The sequence below is a fragment of the Balaenoptera musculus genome, chromosome X (genome assembly GCF_009873245.2).
Source record: "Balaenoptera musculus isolate JJ_BM4_2016_0621 chromosome X, mBalMus1.pri.v3, whole genome shotgun sequence".
NCBI classification, from domain to species: Eukaryota; Metazoa; Chordata; class Mammalia; order Artiodactyla; family Balaenopteridae; genus Balaenoptera; species Balaenoptera musculus.
Window position 1 is genome coordinate 11,312,598 of NC_045806.1, and position 22,659 is coordinate 11,335,256.

The following is a 22,659-nucleotide window of genomic DNA, read 5'->3' on the forward strand; positions in this document are numbered from 1 at the left end:
AGAGCAAACAGAATGCGCTTTCTATTTCACAGGCTGAGCTGAAATAATTGATTTAAATGAAGGACTTTTTGAATGAATTCCTCTTTGAAGCTGAAGGGATGGAGGCAACTGATGGGGTTAAAATGCCTTGTATTGAAAGTTGCTCTGAAATAGAATGGAAATGCACAGATTTCTTGGCATGCCACTGGCATTTACTTACACAAAAAGGCTTATATTCTGATCAACAGCATTCACGGAGCATTTATTGAATGCCTACTATGTGCTTAGTACTATATAAATGCCTTAGGAAACGCTACAGGGAATCAGATCTGAGCATACTGTCTAGAACATACTAGATAGAATTAGACAAACATGAAAAAAAATGACTATACTACAACATGGCAAGGATTATAGGGCTCTGGAAGTTCCAAGAAAGATGATATTCAAGTAGGACGAATCATGGGAAAATTCACTGTATATGTGTGTGAATTGCACCCACCAATTTCATTATTATAACCTCAAAACCAGCATAGTTCCCTCTTTAAAAATTACTAATGCAAAACAAATCTATTTTCAATTTGTCAGGCCCTAACAAGTTGATGAACTTGCTATTCATTTTGTAAAGTAGTAGAGGATTCAATTAACATGAGAGAAAGTCATCTTTAATCCTATTTTTGTTACTTGCTAAAATGAAAGGAAATATCATTTGGGTTCATGAGAAATTCTCAGATCTCTTCATTTCAAAACTAATTCCAAATGACATTTAAAATTGTCTTCTTCTAAGGCTAAATGGGCCTTTATTTATTATCCACCCCAATCCCAAGATGGCAAGAATCTCACGTTTTCCAGCAATTCTCCATCTGATGACATTTTATTATAGCATAAATAGAAATATATGTAGATCACACTTACAAATTATTCCCAACATGAAGGTTTCCACTTAGTCTCTGAGATCTTTAAAATAGGAGATGAATCTTGTCACCACAAACAAAGAGCCCTAAATCTCCCAGAACACAAACTGCTCACAAAGGTCACTATGACTCTGCAAACAACAAAAAAGCAGCAGTTTGCTTGTATTAGAAAGAGGCTTACAAAAATGCCCTCTCTGTGGTGCTTGGTTGGGCACCCACTTTGTGTTTCATCTGACATTTCTTGCAGAAAGAGTGAAGGGCTTTCCAGCAAATTGTTTCTGACTTGTCCTTAATGCCTGATTTTCTTATATTTTGTCCCACAATTCACCATCTAACTGTAAATGATAATTAGTACAAGACCAGGCACATAATGGGTACTCAATAAATGTTTGCTGACTGAATGAATGACTGAAGAGATATAAGATGGAAATGCACAGAATTCAGCAAATGCCTGCAAAGAGGCACCACATTTAATTTCTTGATGAACAAACCAAACAAAGGAGTACAAATTCCAAAATACTGCCATTTATTCATCCAAAGTATGTTTAAATATTTTTAAAAATCCACATTCTTTGTTGAAATACATGAGAGGTGACTTTCTTATCACAAAGTCATATGACCAAAAATATTTGAACATGACCCTAGCATTTGTTTGGCTAAGCAGAAAAATACTCTGAAGCGCATTTCATTGTTACATAACATGTAATCCTTGTTAAGTTGCCTTTCCACTCATCCTGCATTTTTACCTGCTATTTACAATTTAGTAGTTCTCAACCAGGAGTGATTTTTGTCCCCCAGGGGGCATTTGGCAATGTCTGGACACGTTTTTGGTTGTCACAGCAGGGGCTGTGGGAGGTGGGGTGCTATTGGTATCTAGTGACTAGAGACCAAGGATGCCGCTCCACATCCTACAACTCAAAAGACAAACTCCCACAGTAAAGAATGATCTGGCCCCAAATGCCAATCGTCCTTAGGTTGAGAAACCCTATTTTATTTTTTAAAAATTTATTTATTTATTTATTTTTGGCTGCCTTGGGTCTTCGTTGCTGCGCACAGGCTTTCTCTAGTTGTGGCGAGCGGGGGCTACTCTTCCTTGTGGTGTGCGGGCTTCTCACTGCGGTGGCTTCTCTTGTTGTGGAGCACGGGCTCTAGGCACACGGGCTTCAGTAGTTGCAGCATGCGGGCTCAGTAGTTGTGGCTCGCGGGCTCTAGAGTGCAGGCTCAGTAGTTGTGGGATCTTCCCGGACCAGGGCTCGAACCCGTGTCCCCTGCATTGGCAGGTGGATTCTTAACCACTGAGCCACGAGGGAAGTCCCTGAGAAACCCTCTTTTAAATAAAGAAGCTAGCAGCAATGATCTCAAACCCATGGTGCTACGTGGTTGTCCAGACATGAAGAATGTTTATGCATAATTCCTGAAAGCAAGAAAGTTATACAAGGTGGTTGGATCCTGCTAAAAATTTCTACAGAGCTGAGAAAAAACAATTTATAGAGAGAAGAGAAAGGAAATTGGATGAGATGGGCATTATTTCAGGTAAAGCTTAGCATAGAAAAAGTTGGGAAATCTAAGTTGTAGTCTCAACATTTCAGTTTACTCTATATTAAAATGGGTTTAATGATGTACCTCCAGCAGAGGCATACTTTGACAATCCAATGAACTTGTAATAATGATAGTAGTATTACTACTATTACTATAAATAAGCTTCAGTTTATTTTACTATCATGGGCTTTCCATACATTACTACCAATTCTCACAATTAACATCAAGGCAACCATCATTATTCCCATTTTACAGAAGAATTAATAGACCCAGAGAGTTTCTATAATCTGTTTAAAATTCACAGGTAATAATAAGCAGAACTAGTGGCAAAAATAAGACAGACTGGTAGTTACCATACTTCAAATATATCTTTGAGTAGTATGACCCAAAGTCCAGGTTTCTCAGGACAGTACTGGTTTATGCCTGGCGTTCTTGTGTAATTATTAATAGCACCCAGTTTCTCTCTTAAAAGTGATCATCTTGCATAAGATAATGGCCCCTGTCTTATCCCTTCTTTTTAAATCATGGAGAAATCCACAGTATGCAAAGACAGAAACTTGCCAGCATTCTCAAAGCCCTCTGACGTGGATCTGAGCCGTGTGCACATCTGTCCATTCACTCATCCTTGTGTGAGAGCAGCTGACAAGTGGCAGCCATTAGTGGGAAGGACTCACAGATTCTGCCATTTGGTTCTCTGTATTCAAGCTACCTAAGTTGCTAATTAATTGCTTTGTCTGGCAGTTTTATCATTTTATCAGCATGGCTGGTCCAAAGCGAATGGTTTGCTGCATCAGGCTGTGGGAATCAGTAAATATCCAACCTTTTTTACTTATCTGAATAGTTTGCTCTCTGCACAGACCTGGATGTCAGCGACTAAACTGAATGTAGTAGGACTGATAAAATCGTTTTGACCATGTGTTGGGCAGAAGAATCAATAGTATATAACTCATTAGTGGTGAATTTTCAAGAAGATTTAAAAAATGCAATGGGTTAATTTGTGTGACCATTTCTAATTAATATCATGACATTAAAAAAAAAAACCAACTTTCTCCATTCTTTGAAATTAGATGCTTCAAATCACCCCTCACAAAGAGAGTGCCACCATGAAAAGCCATTCCCTCCCTTTACAACCCTCTCATCCTCCAAGACTCTCTCTTTCATGAGCATCAAGTCAAAGCACCATTCAACACAGGAAGCCATCACAAGAAACAGTGCTTCCCCATGTTCAAACAGCAAGTCTCTGACCCTTAACTATACATCTTCTTGATTTCTCTATGTGCTTTATTTTCTCCCTTTATCTCTTGAGCTAATGGTGAGAATCTTCCTGCGAGATAAAAATCTTCTTATTCCAAAAGAAATTTAATTTCTGTATAAATCAAGCACATATAGTTACTATTCCATTCCCATCCAGGGGCCCCACACTCAATCAGTTGTGATACTTGACGACTCATTAAATTACTTACAAGGAATAAAATGCAAAATCAAAATGTCATTCTTGTCTATTTGTGACAAGAGAGAAAAAATAATTTTCATCTTAGAACTCAAAGAATGCCCTCTGCTCTCAAGTCTTTTGCCCTAAAATGATGTTGGAAAATAACATAACTGAGGCAAAACTAATGAATAGTGACTAGTTGTTTGGGTGTTACACAGATTCTCTACTCTTTCCTAGTGCTTATTTTTTTTATCTTTGCTGCAGCTCTCATTTAAATGTTTTCAAGCTTTACTGAGATATAATTGACATATAACAATATCAAATGTGTAAATTTAAGGTGTACAATGTGTTGAGCTACACACTTACATATTACAAAATTATTATCATGTAGCATTACCTAACACCTCTATCATGTCACATAATTACAAATTCTTTTTTGTGGTAAGAACATTTATGATTCACTCACTTAGCAACTTCCAAGTATATAATACAGTATTGAGAACTATAGCCACCACGCTGTACATTAGATCCCCAGAACTTATTCATCTTATAACTGTAAGTGTGTACCCTTTGACCAACATCTCCCCATTTCCCCCACCCCCCAGCCCCTCGTAACCACCATTCTAATCTCTGTTCCTATTAGTCTGGCTCTTTTAGATTCCACAAATAAGTGATGTCATACAGTATTTGTCTCTGGTGATTATTTTTAAATAGAATCCATCACAAAGCTTTAAAAAATAGTATTTATTGTTAATTTAGAAAGCTCTGGTCAATACAAATATATATAAGCTTATTTTAATTCAGTCACTATGAATAACAGATAAAATTTTCATTACCATGGTAGAAGTTATAAAAATCAGTTCCAGGTTTTAAATATGCAAGATACAGAATACTCTTACCATTGATTCATCTTTATGAGCAAGCCTGAGTCATATTAAATATAATTACTGAGTCAAGTATTTGTTGTCCACATTATCTGTCCTGGCCCCATTTCTCTTCCATACTGCCTCCTAGCTCTTGTGATAGCATAGTGGTCAGACTGGAAATTCATGGTTTTCACCTGGGCCCACTACAGTGCAGCTGGCCCAAAGGATATCATTTCCCATCCACCCTTTCTGCTAAAGTGGATTTTATTCATGCCACAAAGCACAATATCAAGCTCACTGTAGATAGACCTACAGACAGTCCCTATGCTCCTCCATGTCCATGGCCAGTCCTCACTTCAAGATATGGAAAGATTATGGAATTCCAGAACCATTTCTGTTGTTCTCCAACCTCCGACTCTAAGAGTCCAGAGCAGGGCCCAGCAAACTTGACCCATGGCCAAATCTAGTCCACCACCAGTTTTGTAAATAAAGTTTTACAGTAACACAGCCACACTCATTTATTTATATATTGTCTATGGCTACTTTCACTACAAAGACAGAATTGAGCAATTGTAACAGAGACCTTGTGGTCCACAAAGCCTAAAATATTTACCATCTGGCTCTTTACAAAAAAATGTTGCTGACCTGTCATCTAGGCCACTGAGTTTTTAAGAGAACTCATCTAGGAATTAATACATTTATCAAATCTGATTACAAGCAGAGTTTATGACTTGCATCCCTGAATTACATTCCTAGACTACAGGATCATTACGTAAATTGAGAGTCTTAGACAGATAACTGGGAAAGGTTAAGCTGATCTTTACTGATTCTTTGTTCCTCTTCCATTACCTTCTCATCCCAGGCACCTACCCTGCAGCCCCCAGTAAAACATTCCCTCCTTGGCAGGATCACAGGGTATGATAATACCTCTATAATAGCCTTTAGTTCTTATAGTTATATTATTATCATCTAATATATTTATTGTTCAACAAGAATTTGTTAATTGAATTAATAAATGAATTAACGTAGATCAGCATTTTCAAAACTATGTTTTGAAGAATGCCTGCCATCTTTGAAATGTGCTCCATGAAAAGGATGGTCTATTTTACATAGAGAACAGACTTGTGGTTGCCAAACAGGAAGGGGGGCAGGGGAGGGTTGGCTTAGGAGTTTGGGACTAACAGATGCAAGCTATCATATAGAGAACGGATAAACAACAAGATGCTATTGTATAGCACAGGGAACTATATTCAATATCCTGTAATAAACCGTATGGAAAAGAATATGAAAAAGAATATATATGTATAACTGAATCACTTTGCTGCATACCACAAACTAACACAACATTGTAAATCAACTATACTTCAATTTTTTTTTTAAAAAAAAAAAGGATGGTCTATTTCAAAAAAACAAAAAATCTCCTATGGTCAAATAAAAAGTTGGGAAACAACAACACATACTTTATTCTCCTTTAGAAGCACCGTAATTCACATGACTGTATGAAAGTTTTGCAGAGGAAAAGGCTGACATCAACAAAATGGCAGAGTAGGCATCTCCAAGCTCTTGTTCCCCATACAGAAACATCAGAAAGTAAGTATAAACTGTCAGAAATAACTTTGTCAGAATTCTGGAAAATAGTCATAGGTCTACAGCAACCAAGAAAATACTGAATCAAGAAAAAGCTAACTTCAAAATGGCAGGAAAATTTTGTGGTGTCTTTATTTGTCCTTGTCCCATCCCCTCCTCAGCAGTGATTTTGGTTTTGAATCAGTGGCAGCCTACATTCCCAGTGTGGAACCCTGGTCCCTCGTTCTGGAGGAGGCAAAGCAAACATTATTCACAAACTATTTTGTCTGTGTATTCTAACCTGTCTGTGTGCTACCAGAAGGACAGATGCAAAGCACTTGTATTAGTTTGCTAGGACTGTCATAACAAAATACCACAGACTAGGTGACTTAAACAATAGAAATTTACTTTCTCACAACTCTTTACGCTAGAAGTCCAAGATCTATGTGACAGCAGTATTGGTTTCTCCCAAGGACTCTCTCCCTGGCTTGCAGGTGGCCACCTTCTCACTGTGTCCTCTTATGGTCTTTCCTCTGTGCACACACATCCCTGATGTCTCTTTTCTCCTCTTCTTTTAAGGACCCTATTTGTGTCAGATTAGGAACTACATTTATGACCTCATTTAACCTTAATTACCTCTTTAAAGACCTTCTCTCCAAACGCAGTTACATTCTGAGGTACTGGTGGTTAGCACTCCAACATATAAATTTCTTGAAGGGACACAATTCAGCCCATAACAGTGCTCATCTTTGTTCCACCTAACGTGGTGGAACTCAGGATAGAAAAGCAGTAGGTATTGATCAAAAACACTGCAAGAAACACTAAAAACCTTCAGATGCCTGGGTAAAAGACTACAGTTGAAACATACAATAGACCATCTAAGGCCTGAGAGCAAAAGCTGAGGAGAGTTTCTTAGGGAAATTACAAAATTCAAAATCAGCCATGGATGCAAGCAGGAAAATTTAGAAAGCTATATGCATTCTCAGGGCAAGATGCATGCTCAGAAAAGACCTGAGAAGATCCTAAGATTTCACCTTGGGCTGATCGCTAGGTTCAGCTCAAGAATGGCTAAGTATTGAAGGAGTGCCCCAGAACAGAGACAATCCATAAAAACTGGGAAAGGTATTTTTGTTTGTTTGTTTGTTAGATTTTTTTTAGCCCTTGGCATTCAAGAAAATTTCTATCGAAACCCTAGTTGAACACAAGCTGAGAAACAGAGACTATAAAGGCCACACAGAAGAAGGAACATAGTCTTTCCAAAAATAGTGTAGGAAAGTCACCAAACAGATGGCCTACAATAGCTTTCAACAATAAAAACATCCAGCAAACTCTGGGCAAAGGGAGAGAATCTAATTTCCCCCTTTTCCCTTACTTTCCCCCTGAGTTATCAGTTATAACAGTCAAATGTCTAATTATCAACAAAAATCACAAAGCATACAAAGAAACAGGAAAGTATGTCCTATTTGAAGATAAAAAATAAATTGACAGAAATCATCCCTGAGGAAGTCCAGACATTGGACTTTCTAGATAAATCCTTTAAAATAACTGTCTTAAATATGCTTAAAGATCTAAAGGAAAACAAGGACAAACAATAAAAGGAAATCAGGAAATTGATGTATGAATAAAATGAGAATATCAATAAAGAGCTAGAAATTATAAAAAGGAACCAAACAGAAGTTCTGGAGCTGAAAAGTGAAAAAACAGAAATGGAAAATTCACTAGAGGAGTTTAACAGTAGATTTGAGCAGGAAGAAGAATCAGTGAACGCAAAGACAGGGCAAGTGAATTACTGAGTCTGAGGAGCATAAAAGAAAAAGAATAAAGAAAACTGAACAGAGTCTAAAGGACCAATGGGACACCATTAAACAGACCAACATAAACATTCTGAGAGTGAGAAAGGGGTGGGAAGAATCTTTGAATATTTGAATAGAGTATTTGAAGAAATAATGGCTTCTCAAATTTGATGAAATATGTAAATCTACAAATCCAAAACCTTCAATGAACTCCAAGTAGGAAAACCCAAAGAGATTCACACTGAGAAACTTTACAATCAAACTGTTGAAAGCCAAAGACAATGAAAGAATTTTTAAAACAGCTAGACAAAAGCAACTCATTACTTACATGGGATGCCCAATAAAATCATTAGCCAATCTCTCAGAAGAAGCCTTGGAGGCCAGGAGGCAAAGGATGATATATTTAAAGTGCTGAAAGAAAAAAAAATGTAGCTGAGAATTTATATCCAGCAAAACTATCTTTCACAAGTGAAAGATAAATTAACACATTCCCAGATAAACAAAAGCTGAGAGAGTTCATTACAACTAGACTTGCCCTACAGGAAATGATAAAGGGAATCTTTCAGGTTGAAGTGCAAGGATGCTAGACAGTAACTCAAAGCCTAATGAAGAAATAAAGATCTCTGCTAAAGGTAAATACACTGGCAAATATAAAAACAGTATTATGGTATTTTTGGTTTGTGACTCCACTTTTTATCTCCTACAGGATTTAAAAGACAAATTCATTAAAAAGTTATTAATTTATGTTACTGGATGTACAATAAATAAAGATATTATTTGTGACAAGAAAAACATAAAGGGAGGAGGATGTAGCTGTCCAGGAGTAGAGTTTTTGTACGTTATAGACGTTAAGTTGATATCATTTCAAACTAGACTGTTATAAATTTAGGATGTTAAATGTAATCCCCACAGTAACCACAAAAAAAAAAAATCTAAAAAGTATACCCCTTTGAAATAAAAGAGAATCAAAATGGTTCACTACAAAAAAAAAAATCAACTAAATACGAAAGAGGGTTGTAATAGACAAAAGGAAAAACAAAAAAGCTGTAAAATATACAGAGATCAAATACCAAATGGCAGAAGTCATTCCTTATCAGTAATTATTTAAAATGTAAATGTACTAAACTCTTCAATCAAAAGACATAGATAGGAAGAATGGATAAAACAAACTATGATCCAACTATATGCTGTCTACAAGAGACTCACTTTAGATCCAAAGACACAAGTAGATTGACTGTGAAAGGATGGAAAAAGATATTCAATGCAAATAGTAACCAAAAGAGAGCTGAGGGGGCTATACTAACATAAGTCAAAATCTCTTAAAAGAGGCAAAGAATGACAATATATATTGATAAAAGACTCAAATCATCATGATGATATAACAATCCTAAAAATACATGCACCAAACAACAGAGCCCCAAAATATATGAAGCAAACCTTGATAAAATTGATGGAAGAAATAATACTTCTACAGTAACAGCTGGAGACTTTAATACACCGTTTTCAGTAATAGATGGAACATCAATACAGAGATCAGTAAGGAAATATAGGATATAAACAACACTATAAACCAACTAGACCTAACAAACATATAAAGAATATTCCACACACCAACAGCAGAACACACATTCTTCTCAAGTGTACATGCAACATTCTCTAGGACAGACCATATATTGGGCTACAAAATAAATCTTAATAAAATTTAAAAGATAAAAATTATAAAAAGTATTGTATCTTTTCCAAACATAGTAGAATGAAGCTAAAAATCAATAATAAAAGGAAAATCAGAAAATTCACAGATATTTGGAAAATAACATACTCTTATACAACCAATGGGTCAAAGAAGAAATCACAAGGGAAATTAAAGAAGAATGAAAACAAAAACACAACATACCAAAACTTATGGGATGCAGTGATAGCAGTGTTCAGAGGGAAATTTATACTGTAAATGCCTGCATTAAAAAAGAAGAAAGAAAATAGTGGAGTAGAAGGACTCCCTCTTGTGAGAGCACCAGAATCACAACTGGCTGCTGGACAATCATCGACAGGAAGACACTGGAACTCACCAAGGAGGATACCCCACGTCCAAGGACAGAGGAGAAGCCACAATGAGACGGTAGGAGGGGTGCAATCAGAGTAAAATCAAATCCCATAACTGCTAGGTGGGTGACTCACAGACTGGCGAACACTTATACCACAGAAGTCCACCCACTGGAGTGAAGGTTCTGAGCCCCACGTCAGGCTTCCCAACCTGGGGGTCCGGCAACGGGAGGAGGAATTCCTAGAGAATCAGACTTTGAAGCCTAGTGGGAATTGATTGCAGGACTTCGACAGGACTGGGGGAAACAAAGACCCCACTCTTGGAGGGCACACACAAAGTAGTGTGCGCATCGGGACCCAGGGGAAGGAGCAGTGACCCTGGGGGAGGCAGAACCAGACCTATCTGCTGGTGTTGGAGGGTCTCCTGCAGAGGTGGGGGGTGGCTCTGTTTCACCGTGGGGACAGGGACGCTGGCAGTGGAGGTTCTGGGAAGTGCTCCTTGGCGTGAGCCCTCCCAGAGTCTGCCATTAGCCCCACCAAAGAGCCCAGGTAGGCTCCAGTGTTGGGTTGCCTCAGACAAAACAACCAACAGGGAGGGAACCCAGCCCCACCCATCAGCAGTTAAGTGGATTAAAGTTTTACGGAGCTCTGACCACCACAGCAACAGTCAGCTCTACCCACCACCAGAGCCTCCCATCAAGCCTCTTAGATAGCCTCAACCACCAGAGGGCAGACAGCAGAAGCAAGAAAAACTACAATCCTGCAGCCTGTGGACCAAAAACCACATTTACAGAAAGATAGACAAGATGAAAAGGCAGAGGGCTACATACCAGATGAAGGAACAAGAAAAAACCCCAGAAAAACGACTAAATGAAGTGGAGATAGGCAACCTTCCAGAAAAAGAATTCAGAATAATGATAGTGAAGATGATCCAGGACCTCGGAATAAGAATGGAGGCAAAGATTGAGAAGATGCAAGAAATGATTAACAAAGACCTAGAAGAATTAAAGAACAAACAAACAGAGATGACCAATACAATAACTGAAATGAAAACTACACTAGAAGGAATCAATAGCAGAATAACTGAGGCAAAAGAACGGATAAGTGACCTGGAAGACAGAATGGTGGAATTCACTGCTGCAGAACAGACTAAAGAAATGAAGACAGCCTAAGAGACCTCTGGGACAACATTAAACGCAACAACATTCGCATTATAGGGGTCCCAGAAGGAGAAGAGAGAGAGAAAGGACCAGAGAAAATATTTGAAGAGATTATAGTCGAAAACTTCCCTAACGTGGGAAAGGAAATAGCCACCCAAGTCCAGGAAGCGCAGAGAGTCCCATACAGGATAAACCCAAGGAGAAACACGCCAAGACACACAGTAATCAAAGTGGCAAAAATTAAAGACAAAGAAAAATTATTGAAAGCAGCAAGGGAAAAATGACAAATAACATACAAGGAAACTCCCATAAGGTTAACAGCTGATTTCTCAGCAGAACTCTACAAGCCAGAAGGGAGTGGCAAGATATACTTAAAGTGATGAAAGGGAAGAACCTACAACCAAGATTACTCTACCCGGCAAGGATCTCATTTAGATTTGATGGAGAAATCAAAAGCTTTACAGACAAGCAAAAGCTAACAGAATTCAGCACCACCAAACCAGCCCTACAACAAATGCTAAAGGAACTTCTCTAAGTGGGAAACACAAGAGAAGAAAAGGACCTACAAAAAGAAACCCAAAACAATTAAGAGAATGGTCATAGGAACATACATATCGATAATTACCTTAAACCTGAATGGATTAAATGCTCCAACCAAAAGACACAGGCTTGCTGAATGGATACAAAAACAAGACCCATATATATGCTGTCTACAAGAGACCCACTTCAGACCTAGGGACACATACAGACTGAAAGTGAGGGGATGGAAAAAGATATTCCATGCAAATGGAAATCAAAAGAAAGCTGGAGTAGCTATACTCATATCCGATAAAATAGACTTTAAAATAAAGAATGTTACAAGAGACAAGGAAGGACACTACATAATGATCAAGGGGTCAATCCAAGAAGAAGATATAACAATTATAAATATATATGCACCCAACATAGGAGCACCTCAATACATAAGGCAACTGCTAACAGCTATAAAAGAGGAAATTGACAGTAACACAATAATAGTGGGGGACTTTAACACCTCACTTACACCAATGGACAGATCATCCAAAATGAAGATAAATAAGGAAACAGAAGCTTTAAATGACACAATAGACCAGATAGATTTAATTGATATTTATAGGACATTCCATCCAAAAACAGCAGATTACACGTTCTTCTCAAGTGCGCATGGAACATTCTCCAGGATAGATCACATCTTGGGTCACAGATCAAGCCTCAGTAAATTTAAGAAAATTGAAATCATATCAAGCATCTTTTCTGACCATAACACTATGAGATTAGAAATGAATTACAGGGAAAAAACGTAAAAAACCCAAACACATGGAGGCTAAACAATACGTTACTAAATAACCAAGAGATCACTGAAGAAATCAAAGAGGAAATCAAAAAATACCTAGAGACAAATGACAATGAAAACACGACGATCCAAAACCTATGGGATGCAGCAAAAGCAGTTCTAAGAGGGAAGTTTATAGCTATACAAGCCTACCTCAAGAAACAAGAAACATCTCAAGTAAACAATCTAACCTTACACCGAAAGAAACTAGAGAAAGAAGAACAAACAAAACCCAAAGTTAGCAGAAGGAAAGAAATCATAAAGATCAGAGTGGAAATAAATGAAATAGAAACAAAGAAAACAATAGCAAAGATCAATAAAACTAAAAGCTGGTTCTTTGAGAAGATAAACAAAATTGATAAGCCATTAGCCAGACTCATCAAGAAAAAGAGGGAGAGGACCCAAATCAATAAAATCAGAAATGAAAAAGGAGAAGTTACAACAGACACCGCAGAAATACAAAGGATCATGAGAGATTACTACAAGCAAGTCTATGCCAATAAAATGGACAACCTGGAAGAAATGGACAAATTCTTAGAAAGGTATAACCTTCCAAGACTGAACCAGGAAGAGACAGAAAATATGAACAGACCAATCACAAGTAATGAAATTGAAACTGTGATTAAAAATCTTCCAACAAACAAAAGTCCAGGACCAGATGGCTTCACAGGTGAATTCTATCAAACATTTAGAGAAGAGCTAACACCCATCCTTCTCAAACTCTTCCAAAAAATTGCAGAGGAAGGAACACTCCCAAACTCATTCTATGAGGCCACCATCACCCTGATACCAAAACCAGACAAAGACACTACAAAAAAAGAAAATTACAGACCAATATCACTGATGAATATAGATGCAAAAATCCTCAACAAAATACTAGCAAACAGAATCCAACAACACATTAAAAGGATCATACACCACGATCAAGTGGGATTTATCCCAGGGATGCAAGGATTCTTCAATATACGCAAATCAATCAATGTGATACACCATATTAACAAATTGAAGAATAAAAACCATATGATCATCTCAATAGATGCAGAAAAAGCTTTTGACAAAATTCAACACCCATTTATGATAAAAACTCTCCAGAAAGTGGGCATAGAGGGAACTTACCTCAACATAATAAAGGCCATATATGACAAACCCACAGCAAACATCATTCTCAATGGTGAAAAACTGAAAGCATTTCCTCTAAGATCAGGAACGAGACAAGGATGTCCACTCTCACCACTATTATTCAACATAGTTCTGGAAGTCCTAGCCACGGCAATCAGAGAAGAAAAAGAAATAAAAGGAATACAAATTGGAAAAGAAGTAAAACTGTCACTGTTTGCAGATGACATGATACTATTCATAGAGAATCCTAAAACTGCCACCAGAAAACTGCTAGAGCTAATTAATGAATATGGTAAAGTTGCAGGATACAAAATTAATGCACAGAAATCTCTTGCATTCCTATACACTAATGATGAAAAATCTGAAAGAGAAATTATGGAAACACTCCCATTTACCATTGCAACAGAAAGAATAAAATACCTAGGAATAAACCTACCTAGGGAGACAAAAGACCTGTATGCAGAAAACTATAAGACACTGATGAAAGAAATTAAAGATGATACCAACAGATGGAGAGATATACCATGTTCTTGGATTGGAAGAATCAACATTGTGAAAATGACTATACTACCCAAAGCAATCTACATATTCAATGCAATCCCTATCAAATTACCAATGGCATTTTTTACGGAGCTAGAACAAATCATCTCAAAATTTGTATGGAGACACAAAAGACCCCGAATAGCCAAAGCAGTCTTGAGGGAAAAAAACGGAGCTGGAGGAATCACATTCCCTGATTTCAGACTATACTACAAAGCTACAGTAATCAAGACAATACGGTACTGGCACAAAAACAGAAACATAGATCAATGGAACAAGATAGAAAGCCCAGAGATAAACCCACGCACCTATGGTCAACTAATCTATGACAAAGGAGGCAACGATATACAATGGAGAAAAGACAGTCTCTTCAATAAGTGGTGCTGGGAAAACTGGACAGCTACATGGAAAAGAAGGAAATCAGAATACTCCCTAACACCATACACAAAAATAAACTCAACATGGATTAGAGATCTAAATGTAAGACTGGACACTATAAAACTCTTAGAGGAAAACATAGGAAGAACACTCTTTGACATAAATCACAGCAAGATCTTTTTTGATCCACCTCCTAGAGTAATGGAAATAAAAACAAAAATAAACAAATGGGACCTAATGAAACTTAAAAGCTTTTGCATAGCAAAGGAAACCATAAACAAGACGAAAAGACAACCCTCAGAATGGGAGAAAATATTTGCAAACGAATCAGTGGATAAAGGATTAATCTCCAAAATATATAAACAGCTCATTCAGCTCAATATTAAAGAAACAAACACCCCAATCCAAAAATGGGCAGAAGACCTAAATAGACATTTCTCCAAAGAAGACATACAGACGGCCACGAAGCACATGAAAAGATGCTCAGCATCACTAATTATTAGAGAAATGCAAATCAAAACTACAATGAGGTATCACCTCACACCAGTTAGAATGGGCAGCATCAGAAAATCGACAAACAACAAATGCTGGAGAGGGTGTGGAGAAAAGGGAACCCTCTTGCACTGTCGGTGGGAATGTAAATTGATACAGCCACTATGGAGAACAATATGGAGGTTCCTTAAAAAACTAAAAATAGAATTACCATATGACCCAGCAATCCCACTACTGGGCATATACCCAGAGAAAACCGTAATTCAAAAAGACACATGCACCCGAATGTTCATTGCAGCACTATTTACAATAGCCAGGTCATGGAAGCAACCTAAATGCCCATCAACAGACGAATGGATAAAGAAGTTGTGGTACATATATACAATGGAATATTACTCAGCCGTAAAAAGGAATGAAATTGAGTCATCTGTTGAGATGTGGATGGATCTAGAGACTGTCATACAGAGTGAAGTAAGTCAGAAAGAGAAAAACAAATATCGTATATTAACGCATGTATGTGGAACCTAGAAAAATGGTACAGATGAGCCGGTTTGCAGGGCAGAAGTTAAGACACAGATGTAGAGAATGGACATATGGACACCAAGGGGGGAAAACTGCGGTGGGGTGGGGATGGTGGTGTGCTGAATTGGGCAATTGGGATTGACATGTATACACTGATGTGTATAAAATTGATGACTGATAAGAACCTGCAGTATAAACAAACAAACAAAACAACTAATACTAAACTTTCATTGGGTTATTTGTATGGAAATATGTTAATATAAATGTTTCAGATATTACATGAAATTTCTAAAAATCTTATATGTTCTGGTATAATGTTATAAGTCATAATCCTAGTTATTACTTTAAAATGTATATCTCAGAAATAACTAATTTTCTTGTCAACTGTCTTATTATGAACTTTCATCAAATCTTTAACCGTGGTCATTTTTAAGTCTTTTGTCATTTACAGACAGTTCTGGGTGTACTCTGATGCTTTTGCAAATATGTTCCTATAAAAGGGTTTCATCTTCAAGAAATTCATGGAAAAGACTCTGACAAGTACAGGTTTCTGGTAACTGACTGTACTGCTGAATTGAATGAATAAGCATTTTCAGAACTCTAATGAAAAACTGATGAACTCATAAAAGTGCTAACAAAAGATCAAGATGAAAAAAAAAATTAATTACATGGGACTGAGTGAACCGATGAGGATGATCATAATTTTTGTGACTTTCTGTCTGAATTAAAAAAAAAATCCCACAAGGACTCAGAGGCAAAGAATATGCAAATCAATTTTCACTGCAAAGTAAAGGAGCTGTTACAGTGGAGGATTACTGGACTGAATGTCAATATTATGACATAGTATGAGTGTGTTTCATGTTTGGTAATTGCAATCATTGTTGCTTTTGTTGTGGTCATCCATGTACAATGCTTGGTGTCAGTCTATTTATCTCTTGTAAAAATAAAATACAGTGTGTGTGTGTGAAAAAAAAAAAAAGAAGAAAGATCTCAAATCAATAAGCTAATATTACACCTTGAGGAACTAGAAAAAGAAGAGCAAACTAAACCCAAAGCTAGCAGAGGAAATAAATAATAAAGATCAAAGTAGACAAAAATAAAAAAGAAAATAGAAAAGCAATTAGAGAATCAACAAAACCAAAAGTTGGCTCTCTTAAAAGATCAACAAAAATTACAAAACTTTAGCTAGACTGACAAAGAAAAAAAAGAAGACTCAAATAATTAAAATCAGAAATGAAAGTGGGGGCATTACTACTGACCTTACAGAAGTAAAAAAGAATTATAAGAGAAGATTATAAACAAATTAGGTAACCTAGATAAAATGGACAAATACCTAGAAATACAGAAATTACCTAAACTGACTCAAGATGAAATAGAAAAATCTCGGACTTATAACAAGTAAAGAAACTGACTAATCAAAAACCTTCCAACAAAGTTCAGGACCAGACGGCTTCACTGGTGAATTCTTACAAACATGTAAGGAAGAATTAACACCAATCCTTCTCAAACTCTTCCAAGAAATAAAAGAGGAAAGAATACTTCCTAACGAGGTCAACATTACCTTGACACCAAAGGCAGATAAATACACCACAAGAAAATAAAATCACAGACAAATAACCTTTGTGGATATAGATGCAAAAATCCACAACAAAATAGTATCAAAACAAATCCAACAGTGAAGTAAAAGGATTATACATCATGGCAAATAGAGATTTATCCCAGGAATGCAAAGGCCGTTCAATATAATGAAATTGATCAAAGCAATACACTACATTAATAGAATGAAGGAAAGAAAACATCTGATCATCTCATTTGATGCTGAAGAGGCAGTTGACAAAGTCCAACATCTTTTAACAGTAAAAAAGGAAAACCACTCAGAAAACTAGGAATAGAAGAGAATTTCTTCCACACAACAAAGAGCATTTATGAAAAATTCCCAGCTAACAACATAATTCAACTATATGCCTTCTACAAGAGGCATACTAAATGGTGAAAGACAAAGCTTTCTCCCTAAGATCAGGAACAAGACAAGGATGCCTGCTTCCACCACTGCTATTCAGCACTTTATTGGCAGTTTTTTCCAGAGCAATTAGATAAGAAAAAGAAATAAAAGGCATCTAAATTTGAAAGGAAGAAGTAAAACTATCTCTATTTGCAGATGACATGGTCCTATACATTTAAAACCCCAAATAATCCAAAAGAAAACTGCTAGAGCTAATAAATGAATTCAGTAAAACTGCAGCATACAAGATCAACACACAACAATCAGTTGTGTATCTATACAACTGCAATAAACAATCTGAAAAGGAAGTGAAGAAAACAATTCAATTTACAATAGCATCTAAAAGAATAAAATACCTAGGAATAAATTAAACCAAGGAGTGAAAGATTTGTACAAAGCAAATCACAAAACATGGCTGAAATAAATTAAAGAAGACTTTAAAAAATGGAAAGACACACCATGTTCATGGGAAGAAATATTTAATATTGATAAGGTGTAAATACTATGCAAAGCAATCTATAATTCAATATGACTCCTATAAAAATTCCAACAGCCTTTTTTTTTTTTTGCAGAATTGAAAAAGCCAATCCTCAAACTCATATGAAATTGCAAGAGGCCCTGAATAGCCAAAACAATCTTGAAAGAGAAGAACAAACTAGAAGGGTTCACAATTCCTGATTTCAAAAATTACAGCAAAGCTACAGTGATCAAAACAGTGTGGTACTTACATCAGCATAAACATCAGTTCTATCCAATGGAATAGAACTGAGAGTCCATACATCTATAGCCAATTGATTTTGACAAGGGTAGCAAGTCCATTCAGTGAGGGAAATACCAGTCGTCAACAAATGGGGCTAGGACACCTGGATTTCTACATGCAAAAGAATGAAATTGGACCTCTATCTCACATCATATACAAAAATTATCTCAAAATAAATCAACGGCTTAAATATAGGGCCTCAAACCATAAATCTCTTAAAAGAAAACAGGAGTCAATTTTTATGACCATGGATTTGGCAGCTGAATGTCTGTTTGTTTTTGATGACACCAAAGCATGAGCAACAAAAGAAAAAATAGGTAAGTTGGACTTCATCAAAACTAAAAACTTTTGGGTGTCAAACGACATTACAAGGAAAGAGTAGAGACAATCTACAGAATGGGAGAAAATATTTACAAATTACATGTCTGAGAAGGGTTTAATATCCAGAATATATAAAGAACTCCTGCAATTCAGCAACAGAAAGACAACCCACCCAATACAAAAATAGACTTTTCTCCAAAGAAGATAGCAAATAATCACATGAAAAGATGCTCAATGTCATCAGTCGTTAGGGAAATGAAATTCAAAACCACTTCACACCTACTAGGATACCAATTATCAAAAAATGGAAAGTAAGCATTGGTGAAGATGTGGAAAAATTAGAAGTCTTATACATTGCTTGTGGCAATGTAAAATGGTGTAGCCAATGTGGAAAACAGCATGGCAGTTCCTTAAAAAGTTAAACACAGAATTACCATATGACCCAGCAATTTCACTCCTAGATATATACTCAAAAGAATTGAAAGCAGAAACTCAAAGAATTCATTGCAGCATTACTGACAATAGCCAAAAGTTGAAAACAGCCCAAGTGTCCACCAACAGAAAAAATTTTTTAATGTAGTATATATACAATGGATTATTACTGAGCCATAAAAAAGAAGTTCTGATACATGCTACAACATGGATGAACCCTGAAATCATTATGCTAAGTGAAAGAAGCCAGACACAAAGGACAAATATCGTATGATTCTACTTATATGAAATATCTTCAATAGACAAATTTATAGAGACACAAAGTAGATTAAAAGTTGCCGGGGGGGCTGGAGAGAGAGAAGTATGGGGCACTATTGCTTAATGGTTACAAAGTTTCTGTTTGAAGTGATGGAAAAGTTTTATAAATAGATAGTGGTGATGGTTGCACAACTTTGGGTTTGACCTTAGAAGTTTTATTAATGGACTAGAGTTAACATTTCAAGGAACACTCATGAAAGACTGAATGAAACAAAGAAATGATTTTGATCTTGAAAGGGAGAAAAAATTGATCTGCAGGAACAAATCCCCCTTGTTAAAGTGCAGACCACTTCAGCAGGACTTGAATGGGGCCTGAGTTTCTGGGACCAGCAAGGTCCCAGGCGGTGCTGATTCTGCTGATCTTCCAACCCCGCTTTGAGTAGCAGGGGATACAATAGTTACGATGCACTATTCACAGTGATCCTATTCCCTCTTACGGTGAATTTGATCAATTGATCCAAAACTGAAGATGTTAATGAGCAATAATCAATAACTCTATTATCCCTCTCAAGTAGCATAACTGTAACTTTACTTGGGTTACCAAAACAAATGCCTTACTCCAAAGAAGAGTCTGAGAGAGAGATTTAGCAACAAAGAGGATCAGTATGGGATGAGGCTTGTTATACCTTGTGCTGGGGGTCAGGGAGGGGAGCCATTTTTCCAAATCCCTATGAAGTATTCTAAATATATTTTTTACTTCCATTTATACTTGAGTTATGGCAAGGTTGTTCTTTCTCATAAGAATAAGGCAAAAAATAAAGGAAGAGAGTGAGAAAGAAAGGAAAAGAGGGAGGGAGAGAGGGTAGACGGGAGAGAGGAGACAAGGAAGGAAGGAAGGGAGGGAGGGAGGGGAGGATAGGGATATGAGAGATTAGATGTCTACATAATTCTTCTTCCCAGTCAAATTCTCATCCAATTCACTTTGGAATATCTTTGCTGATCAATCAATTAGATGAGGTTAACTAGTGTTAACTCTTTCTGCAGTTTATAGAACACATTCATTCGCTGGTGCTCACATCTAAGAATGTGTTCTTGTTAATTAGAACACCTTAGCAGATTATTGGGCTAAAACACAGAGGGAAGGTTGTGCTGGCACATGTCAGGATAACTCTTAAAAGTGAAAAACAATTCTATCATTCAACCCAAAGAACTTGCAGGCATATTCCCATATTTAGGTAACTTCTATCCTTAGAATGAGTCTATTGGCCTCAGGCATTCCATCCCTGTAGTTTAAAAAGGTGTCCCTAAAGTTAGGCAGTTTCTGCCTCTTACAAACTCTGTGATCTTGGGAAAATTAATGAATTTCCTTTATGCCTCAGTTTCCTCATCCATAAAATGGGGGACATGGAAGCATGTAATTACTGAAGAATGAAATAAGGCACTCATTGGCATGCAGCGAGGTTTTAATATATGTGGGCTCTTATTATACGCATGTGCTAATCCCTTATCAAAAAAAGTTACTTTTTTTCTTCCCAAGGTTTTATATCCAAATGCAAATGAACCTTAAGGCAATGCCCAAGATTGAAGCGATCAGATGTAAAGGATTAAATTATCCCAGAAATGTACAAACCAATGGGAAATACCATGGCTGGCAGGTCAGAGGATATTATGCAATGAATCCAGTGCAGCAAAGTGGTTGAAAGTTTAGGTTTTGGGAGTCAGAATGATGAGACATTGAGTCTCAGCTTCTCTAATTACTGTGGCATGACTTTAAGCAAGTCACTTAACCTCTCTAACCCCCAGTTTCCTCATCTGAAAATATTTATTGGAGCAGTAAAACAATTCCTCTCTTGTGAGGATTAAACTAGGTAATTTTTTTAATGTGCTTAGTACAGTGTGTCAATATGTGGTGGCTTAAAAAATATTTTGAATTCTAGCAATATACTCACACTGTCATTTACTGGGAAGGTTAAAAACAGATATATGATGGTAGGACCCAGCCTCCTAATTGGTTTCAAGCCAGGTGGGGAGGCCAGACAATCAGATAATGTACAGTACAGGACAACCTACATTTGGATTTTCAAATTCTTCCTGTTAAGATGACATTTCTCTCTTTCCTGTTTCTTTTCCCACATCATTCATTTTCTGTCTTGCATATAAAAATTCATGAAAGTTTTCCATCCTGAATTGGACCATCTAAAAGGAAATATTTTCTTGTGAAGAGAGGAAAAAAAAGCAAAGATACACAATTTCTCATGACATGCCTCTACCTTGTCTAATTTATTTCGTATTAGCAGAAGAATATATTTGTTATAGAATAAAATTCTATGGCCAAGAAAGAGACTCTTTTTGTTTTTTGTTTTGCTTTGTTTTGTTTGTTTTGAGTAACCAAAACAGAAAAACAAAATCAAGCAGAGTAGGAAGTGACCATGGAGAAGAAGTCAATTTGGCAGATGCTGAATAACAGAGGGATGAACTAAAAGATGGAATATTTCAAAGATGCAGGCTGAAAATGTTTTGGTAATATGGTGGTGCCTATGATTCCATGCCTACAAACACTTCTTTAAAAATAAACACATTTTTTTTTCACTAAAAACAGAAAGTTAGTTATGTTAAAAAGAAAAACAGCTCAATACATCTCTTTTACCCAAACTCCTTGCTCCTTCTTTTACCAAAAGTCCTTGCCTGGGGATGTACATTAGTTGTTGAGCCCTTTTCCTTTCCTCATTTTGAGAACTCAACGTGGACTTGTAGAAGTAAAAACATGGCACTCAAGTGTGGCCACAGCTGTGTTTTACTACCAGCCTTTGAGGGAGGCCTCAAGTCAAACTCCTCCTCATTCAGATCCTACCGACTTGTTGGGTACTGAGCCAACTGGGGTGTAGCTTGCACCAGGTTGCTGAGCCTTTGTCAAGTGAAAAGAGACAAATTTCCACAGGGGAAAGCAGTGAGTGAATAGACAGTTCATGGCAGTATGAACCATTTCTAATCTCAGAAAGCATTATGGGGAAACTACATGAGGGCAATAAACATATTGCTCAGCATAACATGAAACTGGAAGTCATCAGAAAGTGATTTATCTGTTGTCAAAGGGCAAAGAGTCTGTGGCCATACCCCTTGAACACGTCTGATTATACCTGATGTCTGAAGCTAAGCAGAGTCAGGCCTGGTTAGTGCTTGGATGAGAGACAAAGGGCA

General features: G+C 36.9%; 1 protein-coding gene across 2 annotated transcripts in view; it reads left to right on the top strand.

Annotated features, from left to right (window-relative positions):
- Nucleotides 1-22,659, top strand: part of GLRA2 (glycine receptor alpha 2) — a 187,155-nt gene that overhangs the window by 25,147 nt on the left and 139,349 nt on the right. The window lies entirely within an intron of this gene.